General features: G+C 38.0%; 2 protein-coding genes and 1 non-coding gene across 13 annotated transcripts in view; 1 reads left to right on the forward strand and 2 right to left on the reverse strand.

Annotated features, from left to right (window-relative positions):
* The window catches only part of GRIK2 (glutamate ionotropic receptor kainate type subunit 2), a 1,079,206-nt gene extending 1,076,446 nt beyond the window's left edge, over positions 1–2,760 (reverse strand). For all 5 annotated transcript variants that reach the window (XM_072831955.1, XM_072831953.1, XM_072831957.1 and 2 more), the window contains exons 1-2: positions 2,325–2,760; positions 118–273 (exon numbers count right to left, since the gene is read on the reverse strand). The gene's annotated coding sequence lies outside the window, so the exon portion shown is untranslated. The remainder of the gene's footprint in view (positions 1–117; positions 274–2,324) is intronic.
* Positions 2,761–2,821: 61 nt separating this feature from the next.
* ASCC3 (activating signal cointegrator 1 complex subunit 3) overlaps positions 2,822–19,322 on the forward strand; it is a 335,529-nt gene continuing 319,028 nt past the window's right edge. For 4 of the 7 annotated variants that reach the window (XM_072831965.1, XM_072831969.1, XM_072831971.1 and 1 more), the window contains exon 1: positions 2,822–3,111. The gene's annotated coding sequence lies outside the window, so the exon portion shown is untranslated. Of the gene's footprint in view, positions 3,112–3,500; positions 3,636–19,322 lie in introns of those variants that run through there. The other 3 variants (XM_072831966.1, XM_072831967.1, XM_072831968.1) reach the window with 3 other exon arrangements.
* Positions 7,267–7,397, reverse strand: LOC140637447 (small nucleolar RNA SNORA38). Its single transcript, XR_012034561.1, has one exon. It is a non-coding gene; the product is annotated as a small nucleolar RNA SNORA38 (small nucleolar RNA).

A 19,322-nucleotide genomic window follows, 5' to 3' on the forward strand; every position in this document is an offset into this window, starting at 1 on the left:
CACAGTAAGAGATTAACAACAATGACTAATAACAAAATAGAATAATTACAATAAAATATAATAAAAGTTATGTGAATGTGGTCTCTTTCTCTAAATATCTTATTCTAGTGTACTCACCCTTCTTTTGATGTGAGATGATAAAATGCCTAGTGATGAGATGAAGTGAAGTGAATGACACAGGCATTGTGACATAGCATTAGGCCACTATTGACCCCTTGATGATTTATCAGAAGAAGGATCATCCGCTTCCAGATTGTGGTTGACCTCATGTAACTGAAACAGCAGAAAGGGAAACCCTGGATAAGGGGCAAGACTACTATCATCAATTTAAAACAATCCTCTATTAATAATACATTTTTAAGTAGGAGTTTTAGTTGGTTGCCCAACCACCCATTAATTTCAACCCATGCTAGTCAATATTGCCAAGAGATTCATACAATCCCAGTTTCTAATGGTCAGATCCTGATTGCCTACAGTACTAAACTTCTTAAATTAAAAATCGAGTCTTCTTACATATTAGTTCCTAATTTTAACTTTATCATCACTACCTTCCAATAAGCACCTTCTATTGTAGACAAACAGGTTATTCATTATAATGGAGTGCATCTGCAATCTAGTTTCCTTGTCTCTGCTCATGGCACTTTCTGGACAGTTTTCTTTCTCTTCATTAGGAATTCTGTCATCAGACTCTTCCCACTAATATTTCCGAAAACCCTCCAGGGATTACAAAGAGGACAAAGATAGTTCTTAGAGTTCAGTGAAGTGTATTTCCCTCTAGGTCAGGACTGTCCAATAGAAATAAGATGCAAGCCACCTATGTAATTTAAAACTTTCAAGTAGCCACATTAAAAAAATAAACAGGTAAAATTACTTTTAATATATTGACACAAATGTTAAAACTTCAATATGTACTCAATATACTAATTAAGATATTTTACTTTTTTGGCACAAAGTTTCAAAATCTGGTGTATAATTTGCACTTACTGCACGTCTTCATTTGAATCTACCATATTTCAAGGGTAAAGAACCGCATTTGGTTAGTTACCAAATGCGGCTAGGCAGGGCTCATTTGCAGTTTCCTTCTTCCTCAAGTCTCTGGAACTGTGATGATCTGTGATAATCTGTTATGTGAATTACTAACACTTATTGTTAGTAGCTCTCTATCAGGTGGCTTCCTCTCATTATTTATCTTTTAATACGTTTGTCTTGCCTCACAAGTTAACCTGTAAATTTTTTTTAAAGTCTAGGACTGATCCAACCTCAAAGTTGGGAATAACTAATAAAACCATGAATTAATTCTTTTGATGTATGGTTCCCCTGCAACTAGTGCCTACCAACTAAGCTTTCACGGGCAGCCCAGGGGGGCTCAGCGGTTTAGCGCCGCCTTCAGTCTAGTGCCTGATCCTGGAGACCCTGGATCGAGTCCCACGTCAGACTCCCTGCATGGAGCCTGCTTCTCCCTCGGACTGTGTCTCTGCCGCCCTCCTCTCTCTGTGTTTCTCATAAATAAATAAAACCTTAAAAAATTAAATAAGGTCAAATCCAGTGAATGAGGCATCCATACATCCTGAGGCAGACAACTTCTCTGTCTAGTGCTGGAAGAATATTTTCTTTTCAGGATCTGAAATCTGTTTCTCTCAAAACTGCATTTCTTGCGATCACATGAAACAAATCTAAAGTCACAGGACTAGTCTTTATTTGGAGATGTTCCAGTAGCTCTCTCTCTTCCGTGAAAATCCTCCCAAGTTCAATCAGTACTTTTTTTATGCATTACCTTTTGGGGTCCTCTTCATCATCTGCTCCCCTCTGAAATAATGCCAGCCTCTCTGAGTTTGTAATAAAGTGCTCAATCTCAGGGCACCTGGGTGGCTCAGCGGTTGAGCGTCTACCTTTGGCCCAGGGTGTGATCCAGGGTCCTGGGATCAAGTCCCACATGAAGCTTCCCACGTGGAGCCTGCTTCTCCCTCTGACTTAGGTCTCTGCTTGTCTCTCTGTGTCTCTCATGAATAAAGAAGTAAAACCTTAAAAAATATGAATAAAAAAAATAAAGTGCTCTATCTAAAACACCGAACTCCAGTTATGGTTTGGCCAATGAAAAGCATAACTGGATCACCACTGACTGCCTTTCTATGAAACACAGTTCCACTAGGCATCCAGACACATTCCTTATGAGGAAGGGGATGGAAGCGGAGGGAGCCACGACCGTCAGTCAGGTCATGCCATCTTTGCATGCCCGATGTTTAGTCTAGAACTCTTGTATACACGTTCACAAGGGAGTTCTTGAGGTCAGTTATTATTATTATTTTTTTTAAAATATCGTCTACCTGTCTTTTCAAATGAGCCGGAGAATCTTCAGGTATTTTGTTTTCGGTGGGGACCGTCCGACCCAAGCACCTGCTGACAGAGAAAACCTGAAGAGAACTGAGCTGAGAACTGAGAGAGCTCAGGGCAAGCGGACGGGGGACCAGGGAACTAACTGCATCAAGGGTCCAGGAGCCAGGCGCTCCGGCCGGCGACGAAGATCACGGTGACCCGGTCCCTCACGCTCCCTACTTCGCTTCTCTCCTTCACCTTTCACGGGAATCATTAGCCGTCTTCACCTCAGGGAGAAGGTCGGAGAATAAGATGCAGTCAACTCGAGTACCAGCAGGGAGGGTTCTCCGGGCGGTGACTAGAGGCGGCAGCGCGACCCGGTACCCGACGGCCGAGTCCCAGGAGCGCGCGCGCCCGCCGGTTCCTCTCGGCGGCTCTACGGGCGGGGGGGCGGGGCGGCGGCGCGCGCGGGGGGCGGGGCCGAGGGAGCCGACGTGCTGACGTTGGCGCGGCGGCGGGCGGGTGACGTGTAGGCCCGCGCCTGCCCCGCCCCTCGCCGGCCGTGTGGGTCCGGACGGTGGTCGGGGCGCTGCGCTCTGTGGCTGCGGGCGACCCTGGCGGGCTCGGGTGGGGTGCAGAGGAAGGCGTAGCGGGGCGGCTGCCCACTGGCGTCTTCAGCTCTGCCCTCCGCTCGCTCCCCACCCGGCGTGGAAAGGAGAAATGAAAACGAAAGAGAGGGGGGGACGCCAAGGTAGGAGCTGACCGAGTGATGGGAAGCGCGCGAGCCGGGGCCAAGAGGTGAGGAGGTGGATGTGGAGGGGGAGGAGGGGCGGCGCGGCCCGGGGCAGGCGGCGGGCGGCGGGCGGCTGGGGGCTCCGGGGGTGGCGACGCGGCCACGCGGCCACGCGGCCCGACGGCCCCCTCGGGTTTCGGGGGGCGAGCCACGGGCTGTCACCCCTCTTGGGGCCCGACGTCCTGTGGGTGGTCTCCGGACAGTCTGGTCCCCACCCTTGGGATCTGTAGGTCGGGGTGGCGATCCGAGACATCAGCCTGGGAGTTAGGCCCCGACGTGACCAGATGGGGAGATTGCTCTTCCCCGTGCGTGGGCAATTTGCTTTCATGAGGGTTGCTTTCTTCAGTTACAAAGCCGTGGCAACTTACTTACTCGTTTTCTTCACGTAGATTTTGGGGAAAAGACCTGCTTTGTATTTTTTTTTTTTTTTTAACCCCCACACCGAAAAGTAAATAATCCGGTTAGGGCGTTGATCACGGTGAATTGTGGGTGAGTTTGGTAAACGCTGAGTCTGGAATGTCATTTCGAAGTAAGTAAATGTGTTGCACACGTGAGGGAGGTGTGGTGGGTTACGGGGGGGCAGCTGTGTTAAATAGACTTTTTTTTTTTTTTTCCTTTTATCATAAGTTACCTTATTTGTTGAATGCAGTGTGTTCGTGTATTTTGCTCACCTCTGGTGGAAAAGAAGCATGATTTCAGTGTTAGCTGAAAGTTTGGTATGAGTGGTGTCACACGTACACTCAAGCTAGGGATCGTATGTTCTTTCCCTAAGTAAGCTTAGATTGAATAGCCAGTATTTCTATCACTAGATTTCTTGTTTCTTGGAGAGAGATACTTTTTTTTTTTTTTTTCCCCTCTCTCTCCCATTTTCAAAGTGTTGTGAGAAGAATTCAGCTTTTGATTCTACGCCGGACTTCGCTTCTGTTCGCACATCTTTTAATGATGGCTATAATAATAGTCTCGCATGAGAAAAAATGCTCATTAGAGATGCCAGTTAAGTGTAGGCTAAATAATCTTAATTGAATGAATTAATTTTTCATGGCTTAGCCTTCTTGATCCCTGCTGAACGATTTTTTTTTTTTTTAAAATCATTTCATTCATTCATGTCTTCCTATGTGCAGGGCACTGTGCTAGGCCTAGGAAATCAAGAGAGAGACAGTGTCTGTGCTTGTGGAACTTTCTGTAGTCTCATATCCTCTTTCCAGAGAACCTTGACTGAAGGGTTCCTCTTCCTGTCGTGGATTTCTAGTGAACCAAAGTGTGACTTTTCACGAGGATAAGTTATTGTCAATGTTTATACGTAAGTGGCCTCTAAAGAGGAATAGATTGGGCAGCCCGGGTGGCTCAGCGGTTGAGCGCCTGCCTGCGGCCCAGGGCGTGATCCCAGGATCCCGGGATCAAGTCCCGCGTCGGGCTTCCTGCATGGAGCCTGCTTCTCCCTCCTCCTGTGTCTCTGCCTCTCTCTCTCATTCTCTCTCTCTGTGCCTCTCATGAATAAATAAATGAAAATCTTTAAAAAAAATAATAAAGAGGAGTAGATTATTTTACTTGAACAGCATGACTTGATTTTGCCTTTGATCAAAGAGAAAATATACGGGGCAGCCCGGGTGGCTCAGCGGTTTAGCGCCGCCTTCAGCCCTGGGCCTGATCCTGGAGACCCGGGCCGAGTCCGGCGTCGGGCTCCCTGCTTGAGGCCTGCTTCTGCCTCTGCCTTTGACTTTGCCTCTCTCTCTCTCTGTCTCTAAGTCTCTCATGAATAAATAAATAAAATCTTTGGGAAAAAAAAAAAAAGAAAGTATACGATGCCAGTGTTTTGCCAGTTAAAAATATTTTTTTTTAAGATTTATTTTTTTGACAGAAGGAGAGAGGGAGTTTGTGTGAGTGGTGGCAGAGGTAGAGGCAGAGGCAGAGGAAGAGAGAGTCTCAAGCCCACCCCCCACCGAGTGGGAAGGCCAGTGCATGTGACTGGATCTCATGACCCTGGGGTCATGACCTGAGCGAAATCAAGAGTTGGCCACTTAACTGACTGAGCCACCCAGGAGCCCTAGGAATAATTATATTTCTTTTTGCAAAGTACCCTTAACTAAAAAATTCACAATCAGAAGTCAGTTTCTACCTGAAAAAGACTATTTTTCCAGTTTTTACATTGGTCTCATTGGATCTCTATGTGTTAATAACTTGTAATTCACAATAATTATATGCACAAAGCATATCATCAGAAATATGTATGGTACTCATTGACAAGTAAACTTTTTGCCTCATAGTACCTCTCTGGGGAGGTAGTTAGCATAAGCTCTTTCAGTGCAAAGTATATCTTGATATAATGTGGCAGTTTTCAACTTTGAGAAGATATCTGTCTGAAGTTGAAATTTTAACAAACACAAACATTTATGGAAAGAAAAAATGCATAATTACCAAAGCGTAAAGAATAAGGTATCTTATGTATTTAGTAATTGTAAGAAGAAGGTAGGCATTATGTGTCTATCTCATACATAGTTTTTTTTAAAGTAGATACTTATTTATTACATCTTTTTGCCTAGTATAATGCCTTGCTTATAGTAGACAACCCTATATAAATGTTCATTCATTTAGCATACACCATCTCATTTAAGTCCTCCATTTTTGCATGTAGATGAGCAAGTATGTTTGAGAATGTTCGCTGTTTGGTCAGTTTCATTTTTCTGCTGTTTGCTATGATAATCTGCTTTACAAATTGTCTTATTTCTGAAACTCTGTTACTCAGATTTAATGCAATTTAATCCATCTTTGAATATTCTGATTTAATCAGATCATTCAACCTGAAGGGGGTGTAGAAAATCATTTTGAAATCCTGCTTTATTTTATGGATCAGAAAGTTGATATCCAGAGAAGTTAGCTGACTTCTTATCATCAACAAAAATGGGACATCTGAACTCAGTTCTCCTTATTTTTATTTTACTTTCAACTATGTTATCTTGCTTTTCATTGTTATTTGAACAGACTAACTCTTGGGGAGTAAATTAAGATAGAGTCTCATTTTATCTTTCTGATTTGGGAATTTTGGGTTTATCTTCTTTTACTTTTGTGATTCACTCTTCAAAGAGAATTTGTAGGAAGTTCATTATCAAAGGCTTGAACTGAATGAAAAATAAGGGTGGAATTTGGAAGAAGTACATAATTTAAAAAGCTATTAACATGTAATAAATTTACAGGTAGCAGTAAGCATTGTCAGGATATGTTTTAATAAGATCATTGTTGAGAAATACTTATATATATTTTTAAGATTTTATTTATTTATTCATGAGAGACACAGAGAGGCAGGGACACAGGCAGAGGGAGAAGCAGGCTCCATGCAGGGAGCCCCATGTGGGACTCCATCCTTGGCCTCCAGGATCACGCCCTGAGTCAAAGGCAGACGCTAAACCGCTGAGCCACCTAGGCGTCCTGAAATACTTATATTTGAAGGAGAGAAAGTTCATACCTACTTACTTAATAACTAAACCAAAGGTTTTCAGGTGTACTGAGTCAAAATTTCTGGGCATGGTGTCTAGAAACGTCTAGAATGTCTAGAAATGCTAGAAATGCCAGTGATCCCAATGCAATCAATTCATATTGGAGAACTTTTACTCTAACCATATAATTCAAAAGCCTCTTAATTTTTAATTCTGTTCTATTAAAGCAGAACTTCAAAAGAAGGGAGGGATTTAGTCTCAGAATTATGGGTAGTCAGGCAGTTGCTAATGTTTCCCAGCATTTTTATTTTTATTTATTTTTTTAAAGATTTGTTTATTTTAGAGAGTGTGCATGCCTGTGCGTGTGTAGGAAGGAGGGAAAGCGAGAGAGAGAGAGAGAGAATCCCAAGCCCACTCTTCGCTTATCACAGAGCCCAAAGTGGGCGGGCCTCCATCTCACAACTCTGAGATCCTGACCTGAGCCAAAACCAAGAGTCAGATCTTTACTGACTGTGCCACTCAGTTGCCCCAGTTTTCTAGCATTTTTAGAGACTTGCTAGGTCATTTTGAAATTAAGTCAGTGACTAGCAAGTTATTTAATTGTGTGTCGCTAAGACACATTGCATGTGATTTTGATAAAGGAAAACATATTCCATTCCAAGAGAGGAAATTCTTATTAATGAGACAATTTTCCTTTTTTTTCTTTTCCTCTTTTTTTTTTTTTTTTTCCTATTTTGAATGTTGATCTTGAGCCTACAGTGAGAAGGCTGGCCCCAGACATCTCCAAATCCATGTTTCTTTGCCTCTAATTCTTATGTGTCCAAAGACAAAACCACACAGACACACCTGTTGTTGGAGGGTTCTATTTGTCTTTTTAGAAATATTTCTTTATGTACTTTCTTGAAAGTCAGTAAAATGCCCAACAGGCCACTCAGATGAAACACTATAAAAATGTTAAAATCTGCTCTTAAACATCAGCAGAGATAAGTATACCTTCATCTTGATTTAAAAAACTTAATTCTAAAACACTACATAAATGATTTATAAGAACTTAATATGAAGATGATACTCAGTTTGCAAAAAAAAAAATAATTTCAGTGCATCTTTTCCCAGTGTGCATGCATTTTCTAAATTAGACCTGATTTAGGCAGTACTTTCAACACCAACGGGGCTTGCTAAATGGTCTTTCTGAGCATTCTTTAAGGAGTGAAGGAAACTTTGCAAAATATTAGCACTGTCTGTACTCTGCGAATGGGGAAACAGAAATAACTTAAAGATCACTTTTGAAAAGAATCACAGATTAATTGCTGGCTTTGTGAGACTGTTCAGTGAATTGACTTGAAGCAAGGAAAAATACTAATACCCGTGAATGCTGTCTGGTCAGTCTGAAGTAAGCAAAGTAGAGGCCTTGTCGTTGATTTAAAAAGCGAAAAAGTTGGTGTCCTAAGTTACTGATTTTGTCTATTAGCTTGGGAAGAAATTAGAGCTGTTAGGGAGTTTGTAAAATGATTGATACAGCTCTAGTTTTTCAGAGCTATTCACTTGGTATTTATTGAATATAATAAAAATGTTAGTTAAGAAATACCAGGTGACTGAAAGCTGTTCCTACATTCTTCTGTTATGGATTTCCTTCTGAGCCCACTCCTAGCCTAGGCTTTCTAGCTACTGTCAGCTTTTATCATTGCTTTTTGTTTTCTATTAGCCTGATAGTTAGAAAGTGCTTAAATATTAATTTTAAAATTAAATTTCTGCATGTATAAGTTATTGAGTTCTTTGAGAAGAGTGACATCATGAGTTGAATAAATCACATTAGGTTTTTATTTTTGTATTTGAGAAAATTTACTAGTTTGTAAAATATCTCTTATTCAAGACTAAAATAAATTAATGATTAAATTAACTTATGTGGGAAAATATTTTTGAGGTCTTGAAGATGATGTAAAAAAATTTATTTTATATATATATGTTTTTGTGTGCACACATATGTGTGTGTATTCAGATCTGTAAATACTGGCCCTTTTTTATGGCCACTTTGGCCATCCTTCCTGTCAGTCCATCCATCTGGCCATTACACAGGTACTTACTGAGGACCTGCTATGCCCCAAACAGTATTTTAGATAATGTGGATACTTTAATGAACAAAGCAAAATTCTCACCTTCATGGGGCTCATATTCTGTTTGATGAAGCTGATGAAAACACAGGAAACGTGTGTCATGTGATAAATGCCATGAAGTAAAGTGATTGGATGGAAGAGAAGGACCAAGAAAGGGGGTGCCATTTTAGATAGGGTGATCAGAGAAGGCTTCTCTGGTAAAGAGACATTTGAGCAGAGACCTGAGGAAATGAAAGAGCTACCTATGTGGCATGTGGGAGAAAAGTGTTCGTGCAGAGATCTGTATCCACATCAGTGGAAAGAAGGCCAATATGGATGTCCCAATATAACAGGAGGAGAGTTACAGGAGATCACATCAAAATGTAAGAGAAAGTTAAGTTCTTTTAAGTCTTTTGAAGTTTACTCAGAGATATGGGAAACCGTTGAAGGATTTTGAGCAGAGAAGGAGCCACAAATGTTACCTCTTTGGGGAAAGAATCATTCTTGTTTATGTGTGGAAACTAGATTGTTAGAAAGTAAGGATGAAAATTGGGAGACTAGATAGGGGATTGTAATAATCACCAGGGAAGAAAGGGTGATAGTGAGAAGAGGTCAGATTCTGAAAATATTTTGAAGGTAGAGTTGGGAGAGTTTGCTGATGAGTAAAGCATAACTCCCAAGTTTTTTTGGCCTGAGCCAACAGGCAGAATGGAGTTGTGATCACTTAAGTGAGGTAGACCATGGGAGGAGATTTGCAGTGGGAGAGCAATTTTGATATTTCTAAGCTTGAGTTGACCTATTAGACATACAAGTGGAGATGTGGAAGAGCTAATGTGTATACAAATCTGGAGTATAGGAGTGATGTACAGGATGTGTAAGTTAAGAATTAGGAATTAGCATATAAATAATACATAAAGACTTGAGACTGAATGAGATCACCTAAGGAACAAGTGTAGCTGGAGAGCAGGTCTTGATCTCTGTTCTTGGGACACAGCAATGCTTAAAGGATAGGAGGATAAGGAGGAACCAATGGGAGAAAAAAGTGCCAGTATTGTTGGATAAAAAAAAAAAAAAACAAAGAGATATTGGTGTTCTAGATGCAAAGTGAGGCAACTGTCTCTACAAGGGCTAGGTCAAAAACCGGAATTAAACAAGAACTGAGAATTAACATTGAATTTGGCAATGTGGGGATTATTTGTGATACTAATAGCTCTTGTGGTGAAACAGTGGAGCTAAAAGTCTGATTGGAATGGAATTTCTTTGTAGATAAGCTGAAAAGTAGGGTGTTAATTAAGAGGTCTATGAAATCAGTGGAGGTTTTTAAGTATGGGAGCTCCTATACTGTATTTTTAGGCTTTGGAGATGATCAGTAGAAAAGAAAATATTAGTAATAAGGAGAGAGGGAACAATTTCACTTCAGCAATTTTTTAAAATATTTTATATATATTCATGAGAGACATAGAGAGAGGCAGAGACACAGGCAGAGGGAGAAGCAGGGACTCCAGGATCATACCCTGAGCCAAAGGCAGATGCTCCACCGCTGAGCCACCCAGGCGTCCCTCACTTGAGCAGTTTTATCACATATACCTATTGAGTACATTTTTCTTGAACGAATTAATGAATGAATAAAAAGTTTTCACCAAATGCTGTATATTTTTTATTGGTGCTGAATAAAAAGTGGGATAAAGAACACTTTGGTTCTTTTTCAGATATTTTGAAAACTGATTAGGTTAAAGTCTTCCTTGGTTAGATTACCATCTTGAAGTTTACTTTTTGACCCTGGGGACCTGGTGTTTTTCAAGTCTTTACAAATAGTCTCTTAAGGTGTGCTGCTATGATGGGCTTATCTAATCTTTTACTTTGTATTCATTTTTTTTCCCTTTAACCTTTTAAAAAGACTGGTACCTATTTCAAAAATTTGGTCACCTATTATTATCTATTCCCTTTAATGGCATTGATGCATAATATGTGTGGGAACATTAAACAAGTACCCAGATGCTCAGTGTTCAAATGTTCAGTCTCATTAACCTTAGAATTTACAGATAAGGGCAGCCAGGGTGGCGCAGCGGTTTAGCGCCGCCTTCAGCCCAGGGTGCGATCCTGGATATCCCGGATCGAGCCCCAAACCCCGGATGAGTCCCACGTCGGGCTCCCTGAATAGAGCCTGCTTCTCCCTCTGCCTTGTGTCTCTGCCTCTCTCTCTCTGTGTCTTTCATGAATAAATAAATAAAATATTAAAAAAAAAGAATTTACAGATAGTATTTTCAGAACATACGATTTGACATTCAGTTTGATGCTTTAAAACTATTATCTCTCTTCTTAGCCTTCTGTATTTATTGAAACTTAATTAAAACTTTTAATTATGGAATATTTCAAGAATATGGGAAATTTCAGAAAATAAATTAACAAATGCTAATATACTTGTTATGCAGATTTAACAAGTTTAAATTTTTGCCTTATATGCTTCAGATCTTTCTCTTTTAAAAAATACTGCAATTTACAAGATATAACCAAGACATAATGAGGGGGTTGATGTGAAGAAATGGAACTGATTAACTTGGTGAAGAGAAAACTTAAAGTATGATGACTGGTGTGTTCACCTATTTTGAAGTCACTAATATGGAAAAGAGTGCTTAAATTTGATAACTTAAGTACAGATAGTTTTTTTAAAAAGTACATTTATGATCAGAAAGCAACATCTAGTAATTAATTTATTGTCTATATTTAGATGGGAATTTTTATAAAACATTGGAAGACATAGTTCAACCTACACAGATGTCACTTTTATTAAAAAAGCCAACAGATATTATGATTTTCCTAATATCTTCACTAAAAATTCTTAACCGGGAATTTTTAGAGAAATGACCACATTAGTATTTAAAAATTTAAGGTTACATGCTATAATTTTTAAAACATTAGAGAAAATGAATTTTAAAAATATGTTTGTAATGCTTTTTGAAGCATGGTGTTTCTTTCAGCAATTAGGTTTTAAAAAGGTAGGGGATATCATTGTCAAAACCTGTTTTTCCTCTCAATTTTAAAAAATATAATTTATTGCTAAAAAAAATGGCCTAGAAATTAGAATATTGGGAAGAATGAGAACTAATAGGCCTGACTCTTTCAAACAGTTTTTCTCAGTTTAGGAAGCTCTGAGTAGCTTAGAATGAAGTCTTATAAGGAAGTGATGGCTCAACTCAGAACAAAGCACAGAGAAAACATTCTCATGGACTTTGTTAGGGCATATTTCTAATTGGTATCACAGCAAAGCAAAAGAGAGTGCTCTGGTTTTTTATCAGTAGTAAAGTTTTTATTCATAAATATTGAAATAAACAATTCAGACCTGAGTGTTAAATAATGGTCACTGGGATATGTTTTTTTCAGGAAGATTAAATAAAGCGTATATATTAAATGCAGTGTAGTAAAATCATAAAATTTTTACTCTTTGTGTATTTGTACATAGAAAGGCATTCATAATGCCTAGTGAGTTAGTAACTGACTTTTCTGTTTTTATATTTTTTTGTTTATCATATAAATTAATTTGAGTCCTGAAATTAGTGTTTTTCTCTACTTGAGAAAGAGGGGTAGTGAGTGTGTGTCTTTTATATGTCAGTGTTAGGGCTATTTAAGAATTTCCTTTACTGTGCACAAAACAATAAGTTAAGATCATACCCTTTGATTAATATTTTTTGGATTCAGAGTGGATAATCCTAGTTGTTTGGGTGTAAAAGCTTGAGTTGGATTTCCAAAAAAAAACTCATATTGGAAAATGTAATAGTGCTCCATACAGCTGTAACACACAGGAGCAAGTGTAAGGTCAGAAAAACCCTTTTCTCTAAACAGCTAAGGCTAGAGAATCACTAGAGTTTTGATTTGGTGAATTTAGGTTTTATTAAGGGACAGACAGAAATTCTTTGCATTTGTCTTCTAGAAGCCCATAGTTTGGGGTGGAATGAGAATTCTGCTTTTCTCAGGTAATCTGACCCAGGACCTTTTCACCTGGACCGGTGTCAAGAGAGTTAAGCACTCCTAGTGTGTCGTGTATCTGTTGTATGTGTTTTCTGGAGTAATATGTGAACTTGTTTAGTCTTTGTGAAATGCTTTCTGACTATATTCTTCTTGTTCATGACTGCTGCTGATACGTTTTTCTGGACACTTGTTTTTTTCAAGGGCATTTAAAGAAAAGCTTTTCTTTATCCTTAAAAAGTAAAATTAATATAATTATAGGGGTCTCTTATAATATAAAGACTTTGGTTTATAGTTATGAGCCTAACTAGGTCCATTCTTCCTAGAGTGGGAAACCTGGGTTCATATAAGTAAGTAATTAGTTGGGGGAGGTAAATTAGTATGAACCTTCTATAAATATCATTTTTAATAAACCATTATATATATGTTGACTTATATAAAAAGTGTATATATATTTTTTATATTTCCTTTACTTTCACTGTTCTCCATGATTTCTAATTTGATTGGAAACTGTTGAAGAGCAGTTGTTTCTTGCTTCAGAATGAGTTAGGATAGGGGCACCTGGGTTGCTCAATCAGTTAAGCATCTGTCTTCAGCTCAAGTCATGTTCTCAGGGTCCTGGAATCAAACTCTGTGTTGGACTCCCTGCTAAGCACTTCCTCTCTTCCTCACTTGTGTTGCACCCTCTCTCTCACTCTCAAATAAGGAAATAAAATCTTAAAAAAAAAAAAAAAAGAAAGAAAGAAAAAGAGGGACACCTGGGTGCATCAGTGATTGTCTGCCTTCGCCTTGGCTTTTATTTAATGGCCATGATGTATGTGTTTGTGTGTGTGTACAAAAATACATATAAATACAGATATTCACACAAAAATATATACTTAAAAGATTTTATTTATTTTGAGAGAGTGAGAGAGTGCACTCATGTTGGGGGAGGGGCAGAGGGAGAGAGAGAATCTCAAGTAGACTCCATGTTAAGCAAGGAGCCTGACAGGGGGGCTTGATCTCACAACTGTGAAGTCATGACCTGAGCCAAAATTAAGAGTCTGACACTCAACCTACCTGCCACCCAGATGCCCTGTATATCTTTTTTTTTTTTTTTTTTTTTTAAATGGGAGCATAGTTTTAAACACTGGAGTCATGCAATGTAGCAGGATGCTCACAGTTTGAGATGCATATGGTGATTCAGACATGAAGGGAGCATCTTTTTTCTTTGCTTATTCCTCATTCACTCTGGAACAAACATACAGTATATGAAATAGTGCCAAAATTTCCAGTGTTGCTGTTTTTGTTTGTCTATATCTTTTATTTGGCCTGTTTTATTTGGTTGATTCAAATAAGTGAATGTGTCTATGATCTGACTCTACCTTATTAACTAATTGATGGCAATGATGTACAAATTAGAAATTACTGCGAAAAATTACCCCTTTTTGAAATGGCATAATATAGGACTATATTGTAATATGTCTATGAAGGCTGATATTTTCTAAATTCTGATCTTGACTGTGTTAACTCACTTTTTAGAAGTAAAATGTAAATATTCCAGTTTCTTTTTCAAGATCTGATTTTTGCGCATATAATTCTAAATATTGAAATTTTAAATTCTAATTTTTACTCTATTCACAGCCTCCTCCCATCATTTGAGTGTTTTTATCATCCCTTTCCTACATTATATCACTTTGACCTTTGACAACCCACCCCCCTTTCCCCCACCCTGGTAATTTTCTAGTATCCATGATTGCCAACAGCTAATTGCTGGCTTTATCTTCATTAGGAAATAGAGTTTGGCTGTTTTGGAGGTTTTGTTATTTGTTTATAATGGAAACTACAGTAACTATATTTTCCTAAAGTTACTGTCAAACAGGCCCTTTTTAGAATTTAGAAACAGATTTGAAATATGAAGGATCTTAAGACTTAACTATGTGATATTTTGGAATAATTTGTACTAGAATTTTAGCCCACTGATTGTTGGTTAATAACATTTCACAAAGGGAAATCTATTTTGAAATCTATTTTCTAAAAAATCATATTTTTTTCTTCCCTATTTGAATGTTTAAAAGGGCAATTAACTTCTTCAAGACCTTTCTTTTTTATCTGTACATATGTCTAATCAACATTCTGAAGATTCATTCAGATAATCACAGGTAGTTCTTCTGGCCAATAAAAATAGTCTTTTGGGTTTTAGTCATTTATAAATTATATGCTAAGGTGTTAATACTTATTATTTTAGGATTTTTTCATTTATTCATTTGCCATTTAGTGTAGGTCATATTCAATATGGAATAAAAATTACCGAGGTAACAACTTCTACATAAGACAGTTTATCTTTTTTTTTTTTTTAAGATTTTAATTATTTATTCATATTCGATCCCAGGACCCCGGGATCACAACCTGAGCTGAAGAAATATTCAACTACTGAGCCACCTAGGCACTCCAGGACAGTTTATCTTAATGTGTATTCACTGTCATCTTATAAAACTAAACTTTAACCATGAACGTTACGATGTGTCTTTAAGACCTCCAACTTGAATGTTTTTTCCTTTTGTTTGGATTTAAAATCCAGAATTTAATTATTCTCATCATTTAGACTCCATTGTCCTCCTACTGTCCCTATGTTATAAAACCTTAACCCTGGATCATAACAATCTTTTTTCCTTTGCCAGATTGTTGCTACTCCAAATTTGTGTTTTCCAGTATAAACTGAATATTCATTGCTACTTGAAAAATTGTGTAATAATTTGTTAATTAATTTCCCATCTTACTGTTGGTAAGGTCAAACTTTTGCCTCTGTCTTCAAAACTTTTTTCTCGTCTTTTGAATACTTCCAGCAGACCTCAAAGTAAGTGTCTTTTTTAGTGGAATTCCCTTTCACTACCTTTTTCTCTCCCCATTCACTTTCTGCTTCACAATGTTAGAAACATATCTGCACTTTGACATATCCATCCCTCCCTGCTCTTCCTTCTAGCATGTCTTAAATCTCTACTTCATGCTTTTATTCTCATTCTTGCTGGTATTCCCAGGGACTCTATTCCCTTAGTCATAGCCTTCTGATTATTCAGCATTACCCTCTCTACTGGCTCTTTCCTGGTTATGGAATTGTGCTCAACTCTCTCCTATATTTCAAAAACTCTTGACCCAATGTATTTTCCTATTTCTTGTCCTTTCTTCTTTTCTTCTTGGCCAGGTTTCTTGAAAAATTAGCTTGTATCCATTTTATTTCCTCATTGTTTCCCCTTCATTTATCCTTTAAACCAATGAAATTTGCCTTCTCCCCCTGTGTTTTTGAAACTATGTGTGCTAAAGTCATCTAAGACCTGAGAATGACCAAGTACTGTGGGCTCTGTAACAGCATTTGAAATATTCTGTTCTCTTATAGTAACACTTTCTTCATAAGTCTTTGCTGATCTCTTTGTTAGGACTCTGTTCTTGGTCCTCTACTGTCTGATCTTAAGAGGTTTTTAGAGGTTCATGTGGATATGTTTCATGGCATTCATGTGGCTTATGAAATGAAGTACAAAATATTTATATATGTGTATGTCTCTTAGGGAGAGTTTTGTTTATTTATTTTTTTAAGATTTATTTATTCACGAGAGACTTAGAAAAAGAGAGGCAGAGACACAGGCAGAGGGAGAAGCAGGTTCCCTGCAGGGAGCCTGACACGGGACTCCATCCCAGGACCCCGGGATTCACCTGAGCCAGAGGCAGATGCTCAACCACTGGACCACCCGGTGCCCCTGACTTTATATATTTTAGATACCATTAAGTGTTAGTAATCTTTTTACCTGGTACAAACAAAGTACAGTGAGTCTGGAAGAACAGAGTTCTGTAAGTCTTACTAATGCCTAATGTCTAACATAGTTCTTGGCAAATAGGAGAAACTCAAATATTTGTGAATAAATGATATACAGATTATACAGATGATCATGAGCAAATGAGCTATTACATTTTTAGTGTTAACATTTGACCTGAGGAAGAAAACAGGTAAAACAAAAACAAAACAAAAAAAAAATCAAGTAGTATGTGTTAGTTTATATTCTTGACAAGTATAATTAATATTGATCATTTTGATGAGACTGCAAGGAGTTTTAGTTTCCTATTAGTATATTATGTAGCAACAGTATGGCCTCATTACCAGGCCCTGCTGTTTGATCTATTCTTAGAGGTTGGGTATATTATCTTGTTTGTTAGGATTTGTTAGGTTTGTGAATTAGGCTTCATCCATTTTTATTCTTTCGCCCTGCTCTTTTTAGAGAAGGACAGGGGATTCAGTTGAATATGTAAAAATAAGAGAAGTAGTGGTCATAAATCCCCTTTTTATTCATAAAGCATGCCTGAGGCAGAATATTCTATGTATCATATGTCTCTTATTATGATGTATTTTGAAAGCACTAACTTAGGTGGTAAAAGGCAGGTTCTGAGGCAGAATATATTCAGTTTACTGTGAAGACCTTTAAAGGCTTCTGGGAAATGTCAATCATTATAAATAGAATGCCTATCTTTACAGTCTCTTAATCTAGATTACGATTTTTTTTTTAATTTATTTATGATAGTCACACAGAGAGAGAGAGAGAGAGAGGCAGAGACACAGGCAGAGGGAGAAGCAGGCTTCATGCACCGGGAGCCCGACGTGGGATTCGATCCCGGGTCTCCAGGATTGCGCCCTGGGCCAAAGGCAGGCGCTAAACCGCTGCGCCACCCAGGGATCCCTAGATTACGATTTTAAATACCAGTGCCCTAAGGCATTGTTGTGTGCCTTACCTTTCCTGGTGGATAATAGTAACCATGTTCCATCCTTGGGACAATTGAGAAAAAAGTCACTCAAGTCACTTTCAGTTGAGACTTGATTGTCTCACAGATCTGGTTGAGAAAGGCTCCCAGGAGAGCAGATTGTGCACCTAAACTCAGGTCACTGAATTCTTAGTAGGAGGAAACTCCTTGGTAACTATTGATCTGAGATAAAATTGAATGGTGATTTAAGAATAAAAGGTAATATCCCTAAGACAGTCATTCTCAGTGTGGTCCTTGACCTGAACTTGTTGGAAATGTAAAATTCTTATGCCCCATCTCAGGGCCATCTGATCCATTGAGTCAAAATTGGGGGTGAGGAGTAGTGTCAGGGGCTTAGTTTTAGGTAGGTGACTGATATAGATTGATTCAAGAATCTCTGTTTTGTACTGTTTATTGACTATTGCTTTCATTTCTTTTTCCAAATGCTTGGACAGTTTTTAGCCCATGTTAGAAAAATCCAGATATGATTCCCTGAATCATTTTGTTCCTAGAAATGCTCTCCTAAATTCACTCCCAATGAATAGTTGAAATTTAAAGTCAACTGGCTAGGGTGTTTATTTGCAAATTGGGTCATCTTACTTTTCTGATTAAAATTCTTTGATGTGATCAAATGTTTTTTTTCCCCAGCCATTTTCCTACCATTTCCATATTGATATGCAGTGCAGTCATTTGTGTTTTTTTTTACTTTATCTTTGTGTTTTGATTTCTAATCTAATTGTATTTTGCTCAGTAAACAGAACCTGTATCAGGGGTCAACACACTAACTTGGTCACCTGGTGTTGTTTAAGACAAAAGCAAAAACAACCCCAAACTATGTGACAAAGACTGCACATGACCTCCTAAGTCTAAAATATTTACTCTTTCTGCAGGAAAAGTTTGTTGACCTCTGATCTGTATGGTACTTACTACTCTTTGAAATTTGTTGAAACTTGCTTTATAGCCTAAGATACACAGACTATTTCATTGAAGTTTTATAAATGTACTTGTGAAGAATATGTATTTTCTAATTATTAGGTATAGATTTCTGTATATGTTCATTAAACTTATTAGTTTCACTGCTCAGGTCCCCTATATAACTTTACTGAATAGAGATAGAGTGTAGATTTGACCTTTCAGTAATCAAATATTGAGCTTTCATTTCAGTGATGGACTTACAACTTTCTTCTGGAGTTTTAGGTATAGTTTTAATATTCACTTGATTGCTGTTTAGTAATTCTGTTGATCTTATAAATGTTAAGTTTAATTCATTTACACTTATTGTGAGGATTGATATATTTGAACTTCTTCCTCTTTGTTCTTCTCAATCTTTACTTTGATTATTTGTGACAGCATATTGGGTTATTTCTTTAGATCTTTATTCCAGGTCACTACTTTTCCCTTTAGTTACATCTAATCTATTCTTTAATCCATCCATTAGATTGTTTTTAAATTTAATAAATAAATGTTTTTATTTCTAAAAGTTATGTTTTCAAATTTCCCTGGTCATTTCCTATTTTATTATTATTCATTATTTTTTAATTCTCTTATTTTTATTAAACGTTTCAGTTATTTTATATATAATTATTCTAATATAGGATTCAGATTTTTCCAAGTATTAAACTTTCTGATAACTTCAAGGATATAATGAAGAAGAAGAGCAGAATCCAGGCATGTTCTGAAATATTCTATATGGTCTTCCTGGTGCTTTCCTTCCCATGTTGGACACATGCTCTTTGGCCCAGAATAATCAATTAGGTCTCTTAATGGTGGTTTGTGAGACATTTCACAGTGTAGGAAACGTTTGGGTTATAAAACACCTCTATTTCAGACTCTGGAGTATGATTTCATAAGCCCTGCACTACTTACATCTTCGGCTAGATAATTCTTTGTTGTGGGGAGACTGTCCTGTGTATTATAGGATGTTTAGCAGCATCACTGGCCTCTATCTACCAGAAGCCAGCATACCCC

This window comes from Canis lupus, chromosome 7, assembly GCF_048164855.1.
Source record: "Canis lupus baileyi chromosome 7, mCanLup2.hap1, whole genome shotgun sequence".
Taxonomy (NCBI): domain Eukaryota; kingdom Metazoa; phylum Chordata; class Mammalia; order Carnivora; family Canidae; genus Canis; species Canis lupus.